This window comes from Saimiri boliviensis, chromosome 2 (genome assembly GCF_048565385.1).
Source record: "Saimiri boliviensis isolate mSaiBol1 chromosome 2, mSaiBol1.pri, whole genome shotgun sequence".
Lineage (NCBI taxonomy): Eukaryota > Metazoa > Chordata > Mammalia > Primates > Cebidae > Saimiri > Saimiri boliviensis.
This window is the reverse complement of record NC_133450.1, coordinates 27,695,933-27,711,116: the sequence shown is the minus strand read 5'-3', so window position 1 is coordinate 27,711,116 and position 15,184 is coordinate 27,695,933. Positions and strand designations below refer to the sequence as shown.

The following is a 15,184-nucleotide window of genomic DNA, read 5'->3' as shown; positions in this document are numbered from 1 at the left end:
TATCTTTGCTTTTTAGCACTTTGACTATGATGTGACTGGGTATCATTTTCTTTGTTATGTATTCTGATTAGGATTTGCTAAGGTTTGCACATCTGAAAGTTGATATTTGTCACCCAAATTTGGGAAGTTTTAGGTCATTACTTTTTCAAATATCTATTCTGCCCCATTTTCTCTCTGTTCCTGGGACTCTAGTTGCATAAATGTTAGACTGGCTGATACTGTTCTGTAACTTTGTCCTGTGTTTTTTGTTCCTGAAACCTTATTAATTTTTTTCCCATCTTTTGTCCTTTTGTTCTTCAGATTGTGTGTTTTCTATTGGTCTGTCTTCGAGTTCACTGATGATTTTTACTGTTGTGTTCAAACTGCTGTTAAGCGCAACTGATTTTTTTCATTTTGGCTATTTTACTTTTAAATTAGAGATTTCCATTTATTTTTTTCCCATCTGTTTTTTTTTCCTACATAGCTTCTGTTTCTCTCTTAGGTTTCCCATCTGTTCATTCATTATGGCTGTCTTTTCCCATAAGTCCTTGAACATATTTATATAGCTGCTTTAGAGTCTTTTTTTTTTTTTTTTTTTTTTTTGAGACGGAGTTTCGCTCTTGTTACCCAGGCTGGAGTGCAATGGCGCCATCTCGGCTCACCGCAACCTCCGCCTCCTGGGTTCAGGCAATTCTCCTGCCTCAGCCTCCTGAGTAGCTGGGATTACAGACACGTGCCACCATGCCCAGCTAATTTTTTGTATCTTTAGTAGAGACGGGGTTTCACCATGTTGACCAGGATGGTCTCGATCTCTTGACCTCGTGATCCACCCGCCTCGGCCTCCCAAAGTGCTGGGATTACAGGCTTGAGCCACTGCGCCCGGCGAGTCCTTGTCTTTTAATTCTAACATCTGGGTCATCTTGGGGTCAGTTTTTTTATCTACTTTTTCTTCTGATTATGGGTCACATTTTCCTGCTTCTTCATATGTCTAGTAATTTTTGTTTGTACAGAAGGCATTGTAGATGAAAAATTACAGAGGAAGTTTCTGTAAAGTATTTATTTTTGTTTTAGTAAGCAGTTAAACTATTTGTAGATCACCTTAAACTTGTGGGAACTTGGTTTTGGATTGTATTAGGTTGGGTCTATTTTGGTTTTGCCCTTTGTCCTAGAGCAAATCCCACAGTCCTGGGACATGGTCTTTACTCCTAAGATGGCCCTTCTGCGTTTTCAGTGAGAGACCCAGTGTTTGTACCAAGCACCTCTAACTTTGTGGAACTGAAACTCCGAACTTAACCAGTGATAACGAAGAACTCCAACCCCTATACACCATTTTGCTTTGGCCATTCATTTATAGATAGACAGATAGATAGATAGATAGATAGATATGCTTATTCATATGTATTGTCATTTTTGTTTGTGCAGAAGGCATTGTACAAACAAATGCAGCAGCTAAAATCTCATCTCTACTCAACTTTTTTTTATTCTTTCAACAGTTGCTTTTCACTGGGTTTCTTGGAGTTTCCTTTATGCGTGTACAATTCAGGTATTGACTAAGAATTTTAGAGAAGTTTGTGTACATATTTGGGAGCTCCTTCTTTCTCAGGATTTCCCCCTATTTCTAGCCACTCTAGCCGCCCTAAGCTTTGTTCTTAAAGCCAGTAAAATTGCAGCTTTCTGCTGGAGTTCCAGCTACCCAGTTGCTGTCCAGACCAAGTGCATTCACACTCAGAGAATCTACGTGAACATGGATTTTTACCAGTCCAGTTATTTTATTTCAAGGATAAAATCTCCTCCAGTTTCTGCCTGCTTTTGTTTGCCCTCCATATCTTCTATATGTTTTGACCAAAGTTGTAATTATTATCTGTGTGAAAAGTAGTTGAATATAAACTCCTCTCTCATTATGTGCCAATTGCTTTTGGACTGTTTCAACATACACTGTCAGGTAATATTATTGGTGAGAAAAGAATGAGAGAGGTTGTTGCAGAGACAGGTTGTGTCCGTTTCCTCTTGGGACTAATGACAAGGAAGTTTTGATACATTAGCTATTGAGACAGAAAGTGTTCTAACATCAGTGTTGCACTTGGAAGTAATGACCAGAAACATGGGTATGAAAGAGGCCCAGAGACAAGAGATAAGTCACCAGAATACAAGTGTCCATCCGTGCAGACACTGTGCTGAGCACTAGAAAAGGTTAATCTAAAAGGGTTCTAGAGTTAGAGAGGTTGGCAGTGTGCTATTTCAAGGACAGAAGTGGGGAGGGTCTTTCTGTGCAGCCTCAAGCTGAGTAGAAAAATTTATGGATTAAGTGACTGTTCCTTGGTCCTGCCTTTCATCTTAGGCCATTGTCAGCTGAGGTAGTAGAGGAACCGGCCTTCAGTCTTGCTCGTTTGAGAAAGGGTGGGAAGAGAACCTGAGAAATTAACCTGGGGTTTGGACTGATAAGCTGAAAAAGAGACCGTAGCATGTTTTATCACTGGTGTATGCGTTAAGGAAATTTTTACTGACAGGAGAAATCCAAGAACAATGTAGTAAGTTTTTCATAAACTAAATTTATTCCATTTAAAGGACCGTTTCTTAGCCTGGTTTGTGTCTGCTCTCATTTGGGGAGATTAGAAAGGTCCATTGTTTAATGAAATGATGGAGAGAAGAAATGGTTTACAAAAAATGTTCTTAACAAAATTAAAAGCTGTTAGCTAACAGCCAATCCACACAAACAGAAATTTGCTTTTTGAAATATTGACAGTCCATGAAATCCAAAAGTTTGGTAAACAGTTCTAAGTTTAAAAAATATATTTTTTAGGATTACTGGGGACACTTTTTTTTGCGGGGGGGACAGAGTCTAACTTTGTTGCCTAGGCTGGAGTGCAGTGGTGAGATCATGGCTCACTGCAGCCTCTATCTCCTAGGCTCAAGCAATCCTCCTAGATCAGCCTCCTGAGTAGCTGGGACTAAAGACATGCACCACAATGCCTGGCTAATTATTTCTATTATTTTTGTAGAGACAGGGTCTCACTTTGTTGCCGAGGCTGGTCTTGAACTCCTGAGCTCAAGCAATCCTCCTGCCTTGGCCTTCCAAATTGCTTTACAGGTGTGAGCCATTGTGCCTGTCCTGAGGCCACTTTTCAAATGGTACATAGTGGGGTTAGTGAAATGTGTGCTCATTTGCTAACCATGACCTTGTTCTGTGCTAATAGTGTCTTCTCCCACAACTAAATCAAGATTAAGAACTGCAGTGTGAGGCCGGGCGCGGTGGCTCACGCCTGTAATCCCAGCACTTTGGGAGGCCGAGGCGGGTGGATCACGAGTTCAAGAGATCAAGACCGTCCTGGTCAACATGGTGAAACCCCATCTCTACTAAAAATACAAAAAATTAGCTGGGCATGGTGGCGCGTGCCTGTAATCCCAGCTACTCAGGAGACGGAGGCAGGAGAATTGCCTGAACCCAGGAGGCGGAGGTTGCGGTGAGCCGACATCATGCCATTGCGCTCCAGCCTGGGTAACAAGAGCGAAACTCCATCAAAAAAAAAAAAAAAAAAGAACTGCAGTGTGAAACCTGCAGTGTCCCTGGTCTCACCACTGTGTGACAGAGTGGAGAATGAAGACGGGCATTTCTTCCGTAGGTCCCACATGGTGGGGGCCACCAGCCCATGGGTTAATGCTTCTCTCAAGCCATGATGACTTTTCTGTCATCGCCCGTGAGGAGTCTTGTGAGAGATCAGGTTTCCTAAAGCATCAAGGTTACAGCGTGTTTCTACTGCTCTCAACTTGCTCCGAGTTATTCCATCCTGGATTTGGTTGAAGTAGCAAGTCTAGACTGTGCTAATACAAAGTCAGTAAGTCATGTGCCAGGAGGGGTTGCTTCTTAGAGTGTTGGGAATTTACACCTTCAATATTATGCACATTTCTGGCTACGCACATGCTGGGTTAATTTTAGCAAATGGAAGGGAGTTAAGAGAATGACAAAAATGTATAGGTTTTGATTTATGATGAATGTTGAAAAGAATGTTTATGTTGGCTGAATGGCAAAAAGTGCAGGGGAATAATGGAGCATGTCTTTATAAGTGTCTGAAGGGTATATAGACCCAAGAAGAGGAAGAAGAGAGAGCTGATTTAGGATGTCTCAGAAGGATGTAATTGAGATGAAGAAGATGCCATCCAAGGTGGGAAAGTCCAGGATGAATTTCAAGAATAGTTTTCAGGGCTGAAATCTGTTCTCTTTGGATCAGCCTCTTCAACAAACTATCGGCAGCCCTATCCCATGAGTCACTTAAAGTGGGCAGTTCGATGACTCTGTATTGAGCTGTGGGGTGTGGGTCTTTTTGTTATAGATTATGTATGATTATTTGGGAAGTGCAACACCGTTAGAGCATTTGCCAGACACCATGGCTGTCCTGAGCATGGCATTTATGTCTCAGTGAGCAACAGAACTGTGGTTTTCTCTTCTTGATTCAGGTGGCTTTAAAAGTTCTCTCTCTCTTCAGGGAAACTTGAATAGATAGCTGGATCCCTAGAATGAAACATATGCATCCCACCCCTGTCTCCCACCAAGTAAATGGCCGTATAACATCTGGCCACCAAAAACTTCCATTGTCTCAACCCTAAGCATTAAGGATTTCTCTTCTGAAGTCTGCATTTTGTTACCATTATTATTATTTCTGAAAATGATATGGTAGCCACTGTTGTTACTATTTATTAGGAGGCTACTCTGTGTCAGGGATTTTTTCCAGTGTCTGTAGTAGACATGGAAGGGACTCATGATCATTCTCATTTTACACACGAGGAAAGGGAGGCTCAGTGGAGATATCATGAGCCCAAGGCTGTCCAGCTAGAAAGAGACAGTTCTAGAATTTGAACCCACGATTGTCCCTCCTTCCTGCTCCCTCTTCCTTTCCTTTTCTGCCTCCCCTCCCCACCTTTAAAACTATGGCTTTTCCCTTTTGCTTCCTTGTGGCAAAATCACATGTACCCCTTGATTCAGTCCCTCCTTCTTCAAAGCTCCTCCACTGTTGGTATAAGGAAAATATCTTGTAGTATTCAGTAAAGACACAGCTATTTTCCAAGTGCAAAGGTTTATACTGAATGCAGCCTAACACAGCGTGGCACAGTGTTCAAGCTTTATTAATATGATTTTGGCATCACTTTTTAATTCTGACTTTGCCCTAACCCTTCCCTCAATATAATCCTTGACTTGCCTCATTAAAGGGGTAAGGATTAGAGTATGCTATTTTTCTGGACCTCCTATCTTATTGAACATTTGAAAAATAAATGAAAGAGACGATCTTTTCAGTTTGGTCTTGCCAGGTCTTATATTTGTATTATCAGTCTGGATGGCATGGATCTAGTCTCTCTTGTTGTTGGGGTCTTTGTTTCAGCCCAGATTGGTTCTTTTCTATGGCGGTTCTGTCCTTTCAAGCCTGTTCTAGCTGGCATGCAACTAGCTGCTAGGCAATCTTGTAGCTATCATCTGCTTCATTGCAAAGCTGGGGTTTCAGACAGACCTGGGTTTGAATCCTTCTCTGTTATTTGCAAATAGTATGATTTTTAACTGAGTTAATCTCTAAGCCTTAGTTTCCTTATCAGTAAACTTAGTATGTAGTGTTACCCACTTCATAATATCCTAAGATTCAGCAAATAATCCTCCTAAAGCTTTCACATAGGATAAACCCTCAGTAGACATTGGATATTATCATTTTATCATTAACTTTGAATTTGTTAATATATTATTTCTAATTGCCTAGCTTGGCTTTTTCACCATCAGTCAGGTCCTTATGCTTACATATTCTCATTTCTCTCTGTGGCCTGTGTTCTCTGTTTTTGTCTCTGTCCCCTTCATGCCTGCTTAAATGGATAAGTGTTTGGCGTTGCCATTTATATCTGTTTTGCTTAGATACCTTCTTCCTAGGTACTTGAATTCGAATTGCTACAATTCATACACCCATAGAGTCACAGAATTGTAGAAGTGGGAGGAATCAGTTCTACCATGAAGAAAAACCCAGATCGTGGTGGTAGTCTATGGTAGAGCAAGGACCAGAAGCCAGATTACTTGGTGTCTCATCTAGTGTTCTTTTTTTTTTTTTTTTTTTGAGACAGAGTCTTGCTGTGCCTCAGCCTTCCAAGTAGCTGGGACTACAGGTGCATGCCACCATGCCTAGCCACTTTTTGTATTTTTAGTAGAGGCAGGGTTGATGTTGGCCAGGCTTGTCTTATACTCCTGACCTCAGATGATCCTCCCGCCTTGGCCTCCCAGAGTGCTGGGATTGCCAGGTGTGAGCCACTGCGCCCGGGCTCTAGTGTTCTTCTACTACATTGTTTTCTTCCCCAGTATAAGGTATACACAATTAAAATATAATCCACAGGAAGGTGGGCGGGCAGGGAGGCGCTTTTATTTAGAAGTGTATTCCCCCATCATCTGTAGTCATGGCAGGGATCTCAAGACCCTGTGTTTGGAGTGTAGAGTAGTTTTCTGGTCCCCAGCGTGCTAGGAATTACCAATCATTAGGTGGAGAATGTTCCATTGTTTTTCACTGAGCACATGTATTGAGGAACAACCTCCATGCTGGTACCCTCCCAACCCTGCCTTTTTTCTCTTTTGTTAAACCAAAACTTCATGTGTCTAGTTTCTTCATTGTTTCATTTTAACTTTTCGTTAAAATTAGAAATATCCAGAAAGGTAGAAAAAATTGGTACAATAAACAACATACATCCATCACCTAGATTCAACTGTTATTACCATTTTGCCATATTTGCTTAAATTATAATTTATAAAATATTTAAAAATAGAATATGTGTTTTATACATAATTTTTTGCTGAATTATTTCAAAGCAAATTATAGGCATCATAACACATTACTTAGATACTTCAGCATATATCTCAAAAAAAAGATATTTTCCTAGAAAGCCGCAAGTCTGCACCTAACAATATGAATAATTTCCTAACATCGTCTGTTACCCACTCCAGATTTATTTTCCACTGTTGTCTTCAAAGTATTCTCATAGTTCTTTTGTTCACACCAGAATCCAATTGAGAATCACACAACTGTTTCTTTTATGTCTCTTTTAATTTAGAATAGTGCACTAACTTCCGCACTTATACTTTTTTTTTTTTTTTTTTTAATGACAGGGTCTCATTCTGTTGCCCAGGCTGGAGTGCAGTGGCGTGATCATAGCTCAGTGCAGCCTCCACCTCATGGGCTCAAGTGATCTTCTCACCTTAGATTCCTGAGTAGCTGGTATTACAGCTGCATGTTACCACACCCGGCTAGTTATTATTATTATTATCACTGGTGGAGATGGGGTCTGTCTCACTTTGTTGCCTAGGCGGGTCTTAAACTCCTGCTCTCAGGTGATCCTTCTGCCTTAGCCTCCCAAAGTGTTGGATTACAGTCATGAGTCATTGCACCTGGCCCACTACTATCTTTTTAAGACATTTGAAAATATCGGCCAGTTCTTCTACCAGAGTTTCCCACATCCTGGGTTTGTTTGATTTCTTTCTTCCAAGTGTCCTTTTACTTACTATTTTCTCACCTGATTTCCAGTCATCTGGAAATCAGATTGGAAGGCTTAATTAGATTCCAGTTGAATGTTTCAGGCAGGAAGTTTTCCTGGGTGGTGCCATGTGTTTCAGGTGGCAGCACCATTACGTCCCACTGTTAATGCTGCTGAATTTGATCACTGGGTTAGGATAGTGATAGATATCTCCATTGTTAAGGAACATTTTTATCCCCTGCAACTAGCACGTAAGATATGGGTTGATTCTTTGGCACTGTGAGAATGCCCAGTTGCTAACCAGTCAGTCTTGCACCTAATGGCTTTAGCATCCATTGATCATCCGTTTTCTTTCTTATACATAAAATAGACTTTGCATTTTGATATGTCCCTTTGAGCTTGAGAGAACTATGTTTATTCATAGAAGTTCAGTTATAAGCTTAGGTGATCCATTACCTTCCATGACCTTAAATCTGCTATGGAGAAACTCAGTTCTGTGAGGGATTAGTTGTCAGACCCAGGGTTGAGGTAGGAGGAAGAAACTGGCAGAGCTGGAACTGTTCATGGAGGACAGATTGCAGGAATCGACGCCAGCCCTGCAGCGTATGCACATACCATGTAACTGTCAGACTTGTCACTCACCAGGCATATAAAGCACAACTTTCTTGAATCTTCTCTAAGATTGCTGGAGAAAGGAAGGGAAGTTTGTTTTTAGTCAGTAATCTATGATTGAATGTGGGAGCTGCATTGCCCCTAGAAGCTGGAGGATGGATATGTGTGGAGTCTGTAATAGATTTTGCTTAACTAAATGTCTTTCCGTTGGAATTTATGCGTGTATTTGGACTGAGTTTTGGAAACAGGTTGCAGTTTGGACTTAGAACTCCTGGCCTGATTCAAATTTTGGGGTTAGGGTGGAGTTTCTCCAGGACTTCTGAGAGTGTGTGAGAAGTTTCTAAACACAGAAGGCTCCTTTTTTGGCACTGCAGCATCTTTTCTGTTTTGGCATCTTAAGAATCTGGGGGAACCATATAAAGATCAGAAACAAGTCTGGCCCTAAAGACTCCCTCTGACATGGTAATTCCAGTTATTGAATCCTAGCCCATTCGGATGAGACCATATAAAGAGGCCATTTCCTGAAATTCCCACTCTCTGCCTCTCACAGGCTCCTTTTTGTAGAAAGCTGGTATTTCAGGACTGCAACCACCAGTCACGTGCTTCCAACTCTTTACTCGCAGTCATTCCTGCCCCGTGTTTATTTTTGGAGAGAACACATTTTTGCTGCTCTTCAGGAGCTATGCAGGGTCCTGCCCCCTCCGTCCATCAGGCGGCAGCCCCAGCAGGCTGTGCTCATTTCCCACACTCAGAGACGTGACTCCAGCTTTTAAGAGAGAACACGAGAGATGCACTGCCTAAGGACTACCGTCACTTGTTCCTATTTCTGTCCCTCTTGGTGTTGCATATTTTAAGACTCTTTTTTTAAAACAAGTTTAGGGAATGTTACCTGGCAATAAATCAGCCAAAATTGGAAATCAGTTTCCAGCTATTGTCTTGGGGCTGTGCCTCTGAATTTCAGGAGGGTAATTTAAAGAATAAACTAGGACTCTTGAATTCTAGGATCAGGCCTTCTCTTCTTTTCTGGCTTTTAAACTTGTTTGAGCTATAATCACTCTCTTCCATGTAGTTTCTTCCTGTCCTCCTTAACACAAGGACAGAAAATAGATATCTTCCAAAGTGCTAACTCAAACAGATAACTTCCCAAGTGCTTGGTCAAGGAGGATTCCTGAGTTGAAGGGCTCTAGGGAAAAAAAATGCCACAACTGTCTTAACCTACCTGAAGATTAAGTTTTTAGCTTCAGTGATGGAGCAGGAGGATATTCTTTTTCCTGTGAATGCGTAGGACATTAGGTAGAGAACTCAGACTCACAACATTTGAAGAAAAAAATAAATCATGCATTTGTGTCTCCTCTGGCTCTACCTAGACCTGATGGGAAGGACCCCTGGTCCAAATGGAAAGATCTGTGAATAAAGGGCAGGGACTGGAGCTCTGACAGTTGAGCTGGTGAGATCATTCATACCCCCGCAGGTTCCCCAGTATCTAAACTGTCACCTTTGGGAAGGGAAGGCCAGCAGTTCTGACAGCTGGTCATAAAAGGAGCAGCAGCAGTGGCTGGCCTAGGTGTGTGTCTTGTGTTTCAGATTGCCCTGGAGAGACAGCTGTGGGCTTTCTTTGAAATGGGGATAACTAGATGTCTAGTTGTCATGATGCCTCTTACGGAGAGCAGCTGAGTATTCAAAGGCTGGACTGTCTATGCAAAAGGAACCAACTAGACCTTTAAAATCATATTGCTGGGGAAAGGAGCAGCACCAAATTCAAGATGGCAGCTAGCAGGAGGCTGCTGAAGGAGCTTGAAGAAATCTGAAAATGTGGAATAAAAAACTTCATAACATCCAGGTTTGAGGAAGCTAAGTTCTTGACTTGGGAAGGGCTAATTGTTCCTGACAACCCTTCATGTGATAAGGAGGCCTTCAGAATGGAAGTCAGCTTTCCAGCAGAGTACCCATTTTAACCCAAAGACCACAGTTAAAACAAAGATCTATCACCCAAACAATGACAAAAAGGAGCAGGTCTGTCCTTTTTAGTAATTAATGCTGAAAACTGGAAGCCAGTAACCAAAACTGACCAAGTAATCCAGGCTATCCTAGCACTCGTGAACGACCCCAGCCTTAGCATCCGTTTCGCGCTGACCCTAGCTGAAGAGTACTCTTAAGGATTGTAAAAAATTCTGTAAGAATGCTGAAAAGTTTGCAAAGAAATGAGGGGAAAAGCAAACCATGGACTAAAATCTGCTGCAGTTGATTCCAGCAAGTATGAGCAGAGACCCCAAGCAGGGCATTCAGGACTCTGTGGAAAATTGACACTTGCTGCTGCCTGGCATTTGCTTGTGGCTCTTACTAACTTTCTGTAGTTTTCTAAATCAAAAGTAGTCTAGGTAACCCATAAAGAAAGGATTAAAAATTTAAGATGCTCTAAAAAAATCATATTGCTACAAGCCAGTCATCTGCTTACATTTCAGATTGTTTGTATTTAATTTTAAACTGTCACATTTTGATCAAGTTGCATCAGCTTCCACTTAAGGCCTGCATTGTAGAGTAATGAATGCTGAGGGGCTCAAACTCCGAAAGGTGTTTCCCAGGGGCCCTTACAATATGATGGTCAAGTAACAACATTTTGCTGTGGGAGAGTTATGTGCCATCCATAGTATCACTACACCCTTGGATCTGGTTGCCTCTTGAATGTTTTTTCTTTTACGTTTCCAATCCAAGATAAGCCCCACTTTGCCCATAAAGCTTCCTTGACCTCTCCTTCTCAGCACTTCCTGAGTCTGTACAATTCTGTTTAGATTTTAGACATGTATAGTAAGCTTTATGCATGCTTATCAGAGCAGCCTTAATAATGCCCCAACAAAAAACAGCAAGATGGCAAGAAAACTGCAATGTTTGCTGGAACTGCCCCATGGCTGAGGGATTCCTCTTCAGCTTCACCTTTGGACCCTGTATGCAGCCTCTCCCTGGAACAACTCTGTGTCTCCATCACTGACGCCTACGTCTTCCCTCCATTGTGGCCTCTTGTTTCAGGTTAAGCCTGACATCCAATTACATGGATTTCGTACAGGCCTGATACACTGAACTCTGCATCTTCTTGACTCATGGAACATTTGGGACCGGGATGACATCTTATACTTTTTGTATTGCACCCAGTGCATATAGGACCAGTGCACAGTTCCCCACATAGGGAACAAAGTTGATTTCTGGGGAAGAACATATAACTTGATAATAGTTGCTAATTAAGTCTGTCTCATCCAGATGGGGTATTTGAGTGTGCCTATAACAAGACTCATAGTAGGGGGTGTTTACAAACACATTTCTAATCCTTGGACTCAGAGAACTAAATCATGAATGTAAGGACTTCCCATCAGGAGATAGGCATCTCCCTCTAAATGCCCACGCCTACTTAGCAGAGAGCTAAGCCTACCCGCCCCTCCTCTTCTCCCCTCTGCCTCAGCGCTCTCTCCTGAGGTTTGCCAAGACTCCCAGTGGGAAGCAAGGTAACTACCATAGCTCCTGACTCATTTTGCTCAGAGGATTTGTTTGCAGTTTTTACTTTCCTGAGTGATCTCAAGATTTGGGTGGAGGAATGAAAAGTCGCTTATACAGTTTTTATTATATCAACTCCTAATGGCCTCAGTTATTGGTGAAAAAATCCTTTGATTTTAGAAGTAGGTGTTAAACTATTGGCTCTGGAGGAGTGACTCAGCTGGTGATCTCTTTGTTTTGAAGCTGCTGGTACCATTTTATAATGGGAGGAAAATGAGAGGAAATGTGGCTTTGTGTTACCTCTAGGCAGAAAGGATTTTCACCTAATAGCCATGGCCTCCTGGGGTTTATGGTTAAGGAAAATAAAGCATTTTGGTTTTTAGAATCTTAAGGAACACTATTAACCATTTGATATCCATTAGTAAAGTGACAGCTCAGGCCAGGCTCAAAGTAGCCATTTTAACTGGGGTAAGTTGATATCTCAGTGCCTCTCTCTGATGATCAGTGAGGGAGAGCATTTTTTCATATACTTGGCCACTTGTATGTCATCTTTTGAGATTGTTTTCAGATCCTTTGCCTGCTTTTTAATTTTTTTTTTGTTTTTTGCTATTGAATTATTTGAATTTCTTGCATATTCTGGATACTAGTTCCTTGTTGAATGAATAGTTTGCAGATATCTTTTCCTGTAGTTTATCCTTTCACTGTGTTGTTTCCTTTGCTGTGCATAAGGTTTTACTTAGTAGTTTTTATAGTTTCAGATCTTACATTTAAGTCTTTAATCCATTTTGATTTGATTTTTGTATATGGTGAAAGATGGGGGGGTCATTCTTCTGCATATGGATATCCAGTTTTCCCAGTACCACTTATTGAGGAGACTCTTGTTTCCCTAATATGTTCTTAGCATCTTTTTCTAGTTGGCTAGAAATACATGGATTTATTCCTTGGTTCTCTGTTCTCTTCCACTGATCTATTTCTTTTTATTTTTATTTCTATTTATTATTTTTTGAGACGGAGTTTTGCTCTTGTTGTTTAGGCTGGAGTGCAATGGCGCAATCTTGGCTTGCTGCAACCTCCACTTAATGGGTTCAAGTGATTCTCCTGCTCAGCCGAGAAGCTGGGATTACAGGCACCTGCTACCATGCCCGGCTCATTTTTGTATTTTTGGTAGAGACTGGGTTTCGCCATGTTGGCCAGACTGATCTTGAACTTGTGACCTCTGGTGATCCGCCTGCCTCAGCCTCCCAAAGTGGTGTGATTACAGGAGCAAGCCACCATGCTCGGCCTCTGTTTGTTTTTATACCAATATTATGCTGTTTTGGTTACTATAGCTTTATAGTATTATATATTTTGAAGTCAAATAGTATGACTCCTCCAGCTTTGTTCTTTTTGCCCAGTGTTGCATTGGCTATTCAGGCCCTTTTGTGATTCCATACAAATTTTAGGATTGTTTTTCTGTTTCTGTGAAGAATGTCATGGGTATTTTGAGAGCATTGTATTGAACCTATAGATTCCTTTGGGTAGTACAGTCATTCTAACAATATTAACTCTTCTGATCCACGAGCATGGGATATCTTTCTATTTGTGTGTGTCCTTTTCGATTTCTTTCACCAGTGTTTTATAGTTTTTATTGTAGAAGTCTTTCACCTTTTTGGATAAATGTATTCCTAAGTATGTTTTTTGTAGCTATTATAAATGGGATAACTTTCCTGATTTATTTTCCAACTAGTTTGTTATTGGTGTGTAGAAACACTACTGATTTTTGTATTTTGTCTTTGTATCCTGCAGCTTTACTGAATTCATTTATTAGTTCTAGGAATTTTTTGATGGAATCTTTAGATTTCTGTATATATAAGATCATGTCATCTGCAAAGCGGGACAGTTTTGCTTCCTCTTCCAGTTTGGATGACTTTTATTTCTTTCTCTTGCCTGATTACTCTCGCTAGAACTTACAGTACTGCGTTGAATAAAAGTGGTGAAAGTAGACATCCTTGTCTTGTTTCAGTTCTTAGAGGAAAAATCTTCAGCTTTTCTCCATTAAGTATGATGTTAGTTGTGGGTTTGTCATATGTGGCCTTTATTAAGTTGAGACCTGATTTGCTGAGAATTGTTATTATGAAGGGATGTTCAATTATATCAGATGCTTTTTCTGTATCTATTAAGATGATAATATGGTTTTTATCCCTCATTCTGTTGGTGTGATCTATTACATTTATTGATTTGCTTACGTTGAACCATCCTTGCATCCCTGGGATAGATCCCACTTGATTATGGTGTATTATCTTTTTGATGTGTTGTTGCATTCGGTTTGCTTGGATTTTGCTGGGGATTTTTACATCCTATGTTCATCAGGGATGTTGGCCTACAGTTGTTTGTGGTGGTGGTTGTGCTTGTGTCCTTACCTGGTTTTTGTGTCAGAGTAATACTGGCCTTATAGAATGAGTTGGGAAGAACTTCCTCCCGTTCAATTTTTGGGAGAAGATTGAGAAAAGTTGGTGTTAGTTCTTTGTAAATTTGGTAGAATTTAGCAGTGAAGCTATCTAGTCTTGCACTTTTCTTTTTTGGGAGGTTTTTTTTTCTTTTTTTTTTTTTTTCTACTGATTCAATCTCATTACTTGTTAGTGGTCTGTTCAGGTTTACTATTTCTTCCTGGTTCAATCTTGGTAGGTTGTATTTGTCCAGGAATTTGTCCATTTCCTTTAGGTTTTCCAATTTATTAGCATATAGTTGTTGATAATGATCTCTTAGGATCCTTTGTATTTCTGTGTTATCAGTTGTAATGTCTCTGTTCTCATTTCTACGTTTGTTTATTTGGGTCTTCTCTCTTTTTTCCTTGCTTAGTCTAGCTAGCAGTTTAATAATTTTGTTTATGTTTTCAAAAAATCATCTTTTGTTTCATTGATACTTTGTGTTTTTTTAAGTCTCTGTTTTGTTTAGTTCAGCTCTGATCTTTATTATTTCTTTCCTTCTAGTGATTTTGGGTTTGGCTTGTTCCTGCATTTCTAGTTCCCTGAGGTGTGTTGTTAGTTTGTTCATTTGAAATTTTTCCTTTTTTTTTTTTATGTAGGTATTTATTGCTATACTTCCCTCTTGGCTCTGCTTTTGCTGTATCCCATAGATTTTGGTGTGCTGTGTTTCTGTTTTCATTTGTTTCAAGGAATTTTTAAATTTTCTTCTTAATTTCTTCATTGATCCAATGGTTGTTCAATTTCTATGTATTTGTACAGTTTCCATAATTCCTCTTGTTATTGATTTCTAGTTTTATTCCATTGTCACTTGATATGATTTCAGTTTTTAAAAATTTCTTGACTTTTTTTTTTGTGGCCTAACATAAGGTCTATCCTAGAGAATGTTCCATGTGCTGATGAGATGAATGTGTGTTCTGTGGATGTTGGATGGTATGTTCGGTAAATGTCTGTTAGTTTCGTTTGGTTTAAAGTGCAGTTTAAATCCCAGTTTTCTTCATTTGTTTTCTGTCTAGGTGATCTATCCATTACTGAGAGTTGGATGTTGAAGTCACCAACTATTATTATATTGGAGTCTATTTAGGTCTAATAATATTTGCTTTTTATTATCCGGAGGCTCCAGTGTTGGGTACATATATATTTAGAATTGTTATATTGATCCC

The 15,184-nt window shown here is 40.3% G+C and overlaps 1 protein-coding gene and 1 pseudogene across 1 annotated transcript in view; both read left to right on the top strand.

Moving 5' to 3' along the window:
- IFT43 (intraflagellar transport 43) overlaps window positions 1-15,184 on the top strand; it is a 100,811-nt gene that overhangs the window by 19,730 nt on the left and 65,897 nt on the right. The gene's annotated exons all lie outside the window — the stretch shown is intronic.
- LOC141583498 (ubiquitin-conjugating enzyme E2 L3 pseudogene) lies at window positions 574-14,185 on the top strand (annotated as a pseudogene).